At 49.1% G+C, this 8259-nt stretch overlaps 1 long non-coding RNA gene across 1 annotated transcript; it reads right to left on the bottom strand.

Annotated features, from left to right (window-relative positions):
- Window positions 1–3023: 3023 nt before the first annotated feature.
- Window positions 3024–8076, bottom strand: LOC147366480 (uncharacterized). Its single transcript, XR_015133452.1, has 2 exons — window positions 7815–8076; window positions 3024–6755 (listed from the first exon to the last, which is right to left on the bottom strand). It is a non-coding gene; the product is annotated as an uncharacterized LOC147366480 (long non-coding RNA).
- Between the last annotated feature and the right edge of the window lie 183 nt (window positions 8077–8259).

Raw genomic sequence — 8259 nt, 5'->3', positions numbered from 1 at the left:
GCCCCAGGCAGCCACCAGGCAACTTACTGTGTCTGTGGATTTGCGCACCCTGGATGCTTCATACGAGTGGAATCAAGGATAAAGAGAAAGTGAAAGTCGCTCAGTTGTGTCCAACTTTTTTCGATCCCATGGACTATACAGTCCATGGAATTCTCCAGGCCAGAATACTGGAATGGGTAGCCTTTCCCTTCTTCAGGGGAAATTCCCAACCCAGGGATTGAACCCAGGTCTCCTGCATTGCAGGTAGATTCTTTACCAGCTGAGCCACAGGGGAAGCCCAAGAAAACTGGAGTGAGTAGCCTATCCCTTCTGCAGGGGATCTTCTCAACCCAGGAATCGATCCGGGTTCTCCTGCATTGCAGGCAGATTCTTTACCAACTGAGCTATCAGGGAAGCCCAGAATCAAGGACAGATGGCCCTTTGTGTCTGGCTTCTTGTACTTCAGCAGTATTTGCAAGGACCGGCCGTGCAGTAGCGCGGCTCAGATACTTCACATTTACCAACTCTCAGCTGATCCGACATGAGCTGTTTGCATTTCTTCACTATGGTTTATAATGCTGCTACGAGCATTCCTGGCCAAGTTTTTCTGAGGATACATGTTTTCACTTCTCTCAGGTGTGTCCCTAGGCATGGAATTGCTGGGTCACAAGGCAACTCTGTGTTTAATCCTCTGAAGAACTGCTGGACTGTTTGCCAAAGCAGAGGCACCATTTTCCTTTCCCTCCAGCCGTGCACGAGGGTTCCTATTTCTCTGTGTCCTCACCAACACCTGCTGTTTTCCATTCGCTTTGATTGTAGCTATTTTGGAGAGTGTGAAGAGGTATCTAATTACGAATTTGATTACCATTTCCCTGATAGCTAATGCTGCTGAGCATTTTTCATACGTTTATTGGCCATTTGTACCTCTTCTTTGGAGAAACGTCTATTCGATCTTTGTTTTTTTGGCCATACAGCATGGCGTGCAGGATCTTAGATCTCCAGCTAGGAATTGAACCCAACCCCCCTGCACAGAGTCCTAACCACTGGACCACCAGGAAGTCCTTCTTTGCTCATTATTTAACAGGGTTATTTGGGGTTTTTTGTCTTTGTGTTATTGAGTTGTAGAAGTTCTTTAAGTATTTTAGATACAAGTCCCTTATGGATATTTGATTTCTAAAAATACCCTGTTCTGTGGACCGTCTACCTTTTTGTTTTCCCTGGAGGATCATGAATTCACAGAATTGCTCCCACATTTCAACTGTCTAGAGTCAGTACTTTGGATACTCAGACCGTCCTGTGTTTAGCCAGGGGGAGCCCCTCCAAGCATGGCTTCCTATTCCATCAGCATCCTCACAAAGGCAGAATTTCAGGTCAGCATCAGCAGAAAATGAGAGGACTTTCCAGGCTCCAGACGACCCCCGAGCCCACCTCCTCGGCTGAGACCGCTCTGCCTGCAGCACGCAGGGGTCTGAGCAGGTGGGCGGCTCCCACCGCCTGCTATGTCTGTGTGGGAGGAGGCAGCCACCGTTTCTGCAGGCCTGGTTTTCCCCCAGCCTGGTTTTCAGCGCACACAGAGCCCAATGACTGTGCAGGAGAGGCGGAGATGAGGACCCAGCCAGCTCCAACACCTCCGACCTCCCTTTGAGGACACAGATGCACACAGACACCCTCTCTCCCTGGCGGGCTGCAGTCTGTGGGGTCGCAAAGAGTCGGACACGACTGAGCGACTGAACAACAACTTCTCTCCATCGTTGTCCTTCTGGAGCGAAGATAAAACTCAGAGGATTAAAGGGTGGTGCAAGGTACAGCCTCTCCAGAAAAAGAAAAATCAAACAAGCAACCCAGTAGCAAAAGACAGGTGGGTGGGCAGGATCCCAGACCCAAGCTGTCCGAAGGGGGACACAAGAAAGAAGTGGACCTTGACATCCTGAGGGGACGTGGGGAAGCCGAATCGGCTGTTGGCAGTGTGTCCTCCCACAGACATCCCTGCTTTTTGTTCTCACAAAAGCTCAGCAACATGTATGATGTGATGTTTGTTTCTACTTTATAGGTTAAAAAATTGAGGCCTGAGGGGTTCGAGGAACTTGTCCCATGTAGGCAGCTAAAGAGCAAGTGGGGTGTCGGCCTGAATGGAAGGTCTGAGCTCCTCCCGCACCCTGGCTCGGAGGGTTGGAGGCAGGAACCCGGGCCTTGGACCCCCGAGAGGGACAATCTGTAAGATGCTCCTTCCCAAAGGGCTCTGTGGGGAAGGAATTTGGGGAATGCTACACGTGTTTTTATGATCCCATCATTCCCAGGACCTTAGTAAAGATTCAGAAGAGCTACAGAAGAAACTAACCTTGTCTGAATCAAGTAAGTTTTTGGATACATTTGACTGAGAAAACTGGCCTCACCATTTTCCCCCCTGAAACTCTGGAAGACACAGGGCGGGGAGGCTGCCTGTGTTCAGGTTGTGCGACGCCTGTGTCTCCCGTGACCAGCAGCAGCCACTCTGGGTGATGCCAGGCACCCCGGGGGGACTCAGCCCCTCTCACCTTTCAGGGGCCGGGCTACACCCCTTGATGCTGGAGCCTGAAATGTCACACACTTCAGCCGGAAAGGCCAGACAGTGACGGTTCTATTTTCTTTATTCCTTTGCCATTGATTCACTAGCAAATTACTGAACCACTAGGCGGAGTGAAGACTCCCTGCTGTGAAAGACTCTTTGGGATTTCTCTGTGCTGAGTAGTACCTTAACCGAGGAAGAACAGCCGGAACCTGGGAAGAATCTGAAAGGATTCCCCAAGCCCTGGGGGCAGTGCAGCGGATTCATTACAGGTGGGAGGGCAGGGGCTGGCTCTGCCTTTGGATGTGAAACCCGTACTTTGGCTTTTGAATTTAAGTGTCAAGGCCCTCTCTCAACTCCAGGATTCTTTGGTTTACTCATTTACCACATTCTTTAAATTATTATACTAAGCTAACCAAACTGACCTGTGCCTGCCTGACCGGAACCAAAGAAAGGCATATTTTATTTGGCCAAAATGAAAAATGGGCAACAGGACAAAAACACTTACAAATTTATTTTACTGAAGTACAGTTGATTTACAATGTCAATTTCCGCCGTACAGCAAAATGACTCAGTTATACGTATACACAAATGCTTTTTCATATTCTTTTCCATTATGGTTTATCACAGAATATTGAAGAGCTGCTCCCTGTGCTATATGATGGGACTCTGTTGTTTATTATTTAGAACACTTTTATCATCCGCTAAGTACTTCTTCAGAAGTTGCCTCTTTCATCATAACAACCGAAGAAGAGATGCTATGATTAGTAACCTGTGGAATTCAGTGCTGCTGCTGCTGCTGCTAAGTCGCTTCAGTCGTGTCCGACTCTGTGCGACCCCATAGACGGCAGCCACCAGGCTCCCCCGTCCCTGGGATTCTCCAGGCAAGAACACTGGAGTGGGTTGCCATTTCCTTCTCCAATGCATGAAAGTGAGAAGTGAAAGTGAAGTCGCTCAGTCGTGTCTGACTCTTCGGGACCCCATGGACTGCAGCCCACCAGGCTCCTCCATCCATGGGATTTTCCAGGCAAGAGTCCTGGAGTGGGGTGCCATCACCTTCTCTGGGAATTCAGTGTGTTAGCTTGTAATTAGATCTGTTTGCTTTTTTTTTGCTATTTTGATAGTTAGGTAAGAAACTGCAGCTTGTTTATTCCACATGGAAGCTCTTTTACCGTACAAAGCACCGCAGAGCCACATGCCTTGAAACCCTCCAGTGGGACATGCAGACGGGGGACCCCCCACACCTCTACCTGACAAGCACTGACAATGTACACACTGCATGTAAACAAGCCAGCACGGCGCTGGGCACGCACGTGCTCGGCATGGGGGTCAGCCTCCCCGCAACCTCGGGCTTCAGCACTCTGTCGGAGCTCGGCGGTGACTGCCTGTCCTGAACCTGGGTGGGCGTGCGAGATTCCCACAAGCTGAGAGGGCTTTGCAGTTGCTTCTGCAAACCTGAGCTCCAACGTAGCCAGTGACATCAGCATCTTCGCTTCATACCCGCTTTCCATGCAGGGAGCTGGAGTGGGGTGGGGCCAGCCTTTCTGAAGCTTCAGGAAATAGCGTAGCTGGGGTTCTTACCTACTGCTAGGATCTCTTATACATCAGACCATAGTGCCAGCTCCATATTTAAAGTAGCAAAGATACTCTTAACATGAAAGAAGTCTTTCTCTTTGTCCCAACATTTGAAATAGTGGACAAGGTATGATGCTCAGAGTAAAAGAACTGGGTTCAGATCGCAGGTGAGCTACTTACCAGGATACTTATATATTCCTTTATCCAGCATAGTTTTTCCAGTGGTCATGTATGGATGTGAGACTTGCACTATAAAGAAGGCTGAGTGCCCAAGAATTGATGCTGTTGAACTGTGGTGTTGGAGAAGACTCTCGAGAGTCCCCTGGACAGCAAGGAGGTCCAACCAGTCCATCCTAAAGGAAATTAGTCCTGAATATTCACTGGAAGGACTGATGCTAAAGCTGAAACTCCAATATTTTGGCCACCTGATGCGAAGAACTGACTCATTTGAAAAGACCCTGATGCTGGGAAAGATTGAAGGCAGGAGAAGGGGATGACAGAGGATGAGATGGTTGGATGGCATCACCGACTCAATGGACATGAGTTTGAGTAAACTCCAGGAGTTGGTGATGGACAGGGAGGCCTGGTATGCTGCAGTCCCCAGGGTCGCAAAGAGTCGGACACGACTGAGCCACTGAACTGAACTTGCCCAGCATTTTCCTTTACTTGAATACCCCAGCTCACCTTCCTCCACACAATGGGAAGCCAACGGAAGCTCAGAGGCCCACCTGAGGCCCTAATGGGAAGGCGAGTCTTTTGAGGCAGGCTGAGGGGACAGCGGTGACTGGGCAGGTGCCCTCGCCAGCGTCTCTGCATTCTCACTGACCCACAAAGCTCTCAGGGCCGCTCTCTGGACCTCCTGAGGCTTTGAGGCTGCGGCTCCAGGTTCCTCTAACAGCTCCTTTCAGAACCACTGCTCACAAGGGAAAGAAAAACCTTAGGGAATAAGACTGGACCACTGAGTTCAGGGAACCCAGATGCAGTTTGATTTTGTTTAGAAAGGGCTTCCCAGGTGGCATTGGTGGTAAGGGACCCCCCGGCCAACGGAGGAGTTACAGAAGACCCAGCTTTGATCCCTGGGTCAGGAAGATCCCCTGGAGGAGGAAATGGCAACCCCCTGCAGTATTCTTGCCTTGGAAATCCCACAGCCAGAGGAGCCTGGTGGGGCTGCAGGGGGGTGCAAAAGAGTTGGACATGACCGAAGTGCCACAGCAGCAGCAGCTGAGAGCCATGCCCATTCCTTACATTCACCTTCTGAGTTGATGAGAGGAGGAGGAGGAAGTTGTTTGGAAAGTGCTTCCTGGTCAACAAATGGTTGCTCTTATTAATGACACTATGAACAATCAAGACCCCTTTGCTTCTTTTAGGTCATAGTTCCTACTACTACCATGAAGCACCAGTGGAATCCAACAATCTTCTTGGTGTGATTATGCGACTGTGATATTGTGTAATAAGGTATACTTTCACAGAAGATCAAGGTTAGTGTAACCTGTAGACACCCTCAGCTCAGTTGCTCAATCGTGTCTGACTCTTTGCGACCGCATGGACCTCGGCTTCCCTGTCCATCACCAACTCCAGGAGCTGACTCAAACTCATGTCCATTGAGTCGGTGATGCCATCCAACAATCTCATCCTCTGTCGTTCCCTTCTCCTCCTGCCTTCAATCTTTCCCAACATCAGGATCTTTTCCAGTGAGTCAGTTCTTTGCATCAGGTGGCCAAAGTATTGATGTTTCAGCTTCAGCATCAGTCCTTCCAATGAATATTCAGGACTGATCTCCTTTAGGACGGACTGGTTGGATCTCCTTGCAGTCCACGGGACTCTCGAGAGTCTTCTCCAACACCATAGTTCAAAAGCATCAATTCTTCGGCGCTCAGCCTTCTTTATAGTGCAACTCTCACATCCGTACATGACTACTGGAAAAATCACAGCCTTGACTAGATGGACCTTTGTGGACAAACTAATGTCTCTGCTTTTTAATATGCTGTCTAGCTTGGTCATAACTTTTCTTCCAAGGAGCAAGTGCCTTTTAATTTCATGGCTGCAATCATCATCTGCAGTGATTTTGGTGTCAAAAAATAAAGTCTGTCACTGTTTCCATTGTTTCCCAGTGTATTTGCCATGAAGTGATGCCATGATCTTAGTTTTCTGAATGTTGAGTTTTAAGACAACTTTTTCACTCTCTTCTTTCACTTTCATCAAGAGGCTCTTTAGTTCTTCACTCTCTGCCATAAGAGTGGTGTCATCTGCATATCTGAAGTTATTGATATTTCTCCTGGCAATCTTGATTCCAGCTTGTGCTTCATCCAGTCCAGCATTTCTCATGATGTACTCTGCATATAAGTTAAATAAGCAAGGTGACAATATACAGTTTTGACATACTCCTTTTCCAATTTGGAACCAGTCTATTGTTCCAAGTCCAGTTCTAACTGTTGTTTCTTGACCTGCATACAGATTTCTCAGGAGGCAGGTCAGGTGGTCTGATATTCCCATCTCTTGAAGAATTTTCCACAGTTTGTTGTGATTCACACAGTCAAAGGTTTTAGCATAGTCAATAAAGCAGAAGTAGGTGTTTTTCTGGAACTCTCATGCTTTTTTGATGATCCAACGGATGTTGGCGATTTGATCTCTGGTTCCTCTGCCTTTTGTACTCACCCTAACAGAAAATAAATCTGATTCAATGAAATGATTGCTATTTCAATTCTCAAGGGCATTTCTTTTCTTCTTTAATATTTATTTTGAATAGATAGCATATGTTCGTTGTACAAGTTTCAAAAGGAACAAAGGGTACTCAGAGAATAGTTACCCTCCAATCTTTACCCCCTTAACATCCTTAGAGGCAGCCATTGCCAACATTTCTCTTGATCTTTGGAAACACAAATTTATATACTTTGTCTCTATGCACAAATGAGTAGCATACTACACACAGGATTCTGCACCTTAATTTTTTCCTATATATCTTAAAGATCTTTCTGTTAGCACAAGTTCCTGTGTCCCACACTGAGGCCAAACAAACATAAGCATTGGCATTTGGAGGAGAGAAAGGTTTTCTGCAGGGCTAGGCAAGGAATTAGGTGGCTAAAGCCTTAAAAAAATTAAAAAAACCCCAAACTTCCTGAAAGGTTTTGGCAAAGCACTCTGAATAGCAAGGTATAGTGACCACCTGGTGCACAAGCCTCTGACTGGCTGATGGTGAGGGAACAGGGTGGTGTCACAGGGGTTACCTTTATCAGTCTTTGGCTCCATGCAGCCTGGGACTATATGCTCACGGTAGTTAAATCTTCCTTATGGTGGGGTGTTTTCATATCTATAAAGCAACTCCGGAAATGTGCATCAGATACTACTATCTGGTAAAGCAGAGAACCGGGGAGGCGGGGAGGAAGGCCGCTCCCCAGGAGGCCCCACAGGGTCCTGCGGGCTGTATTTTCATATCAGAAGGCACAGCCCCCTTACCTTTTAGGCATTCCGTGGAAAGGACGCAGGCCTATTTCTTTGACTCTGTCCCTTTGGTGGCTATGGAAATCGTTTCCCATCCTCCCATATTAAAAATAAATAAATAATAATGGTGTTTACATTCCAGTTGAAGTCTTTGCCAGAGATGCCCCAGGGCCTCTTGCCCGCCGCCCCTCCCTGCTTTCTCCCCACCAAAGGCCTTTAAATTGACTCATTCCTCCACCGTTTGGGCCAGTGTAAAACATTCACAATAAATACAAACCAAAACTCAGAACAGCCGGGCGCTCCCACGTCTACCTCTCCCCACGGCTCGCCCCGCACATGGCTCTGCAGCTCCGGCGTCGGTCCTGAGCTTGTGACCGACTCCCCTGCCGGTACAGAGGGCGGCTTCTGGGCATGCCGCCTTTCCGGGGCCTGCGGCCGCTGCAAAAGCCCACGAGAGGCGGGTAGCGAGCCCCTGTGGGCGGCGAGAACAGACCCGCGAGCCACGAAGCTGTCACTTGCCGCCGGGCGCGCGCCCGCTCGGCTGCCTAGCAACCGCTAGCCAATCGCCGCCGGGCCCCGGCCGTTTTACGGCAGCGGCCCTCCCCCTCCCCCCCGCGCGCACCGCCTCTGAGGGGCGGGGCGGAGGTGTGCGGCGAGCGCCAGCCAATCGGCGCCGCCGTCTCGCGCTCAGCGCCCTCCAGTAGGCCGAGAGCCGGGCGGCG

This window comes from Bos grunniens, chromosome 9 (genome assembly GCF_055505025.1).
Source record: "Bos grunniens cultivar Pamir isolate PY7600 chromosome 9, Bosgru_T2T1.0, whole genome shotgun sequence".
NCBI classification, from domain to species: domain Eukaryota; kingdom Metazoa; phylum Chordata; class Mammalia; order Artiodactyla; family Bovidae; genus Bos; species Bos grunniens.
Note: the sequence above shows the minus strand (reverse complement) of the source record. Positions and strands in the feature narration are given on the sequence as shown.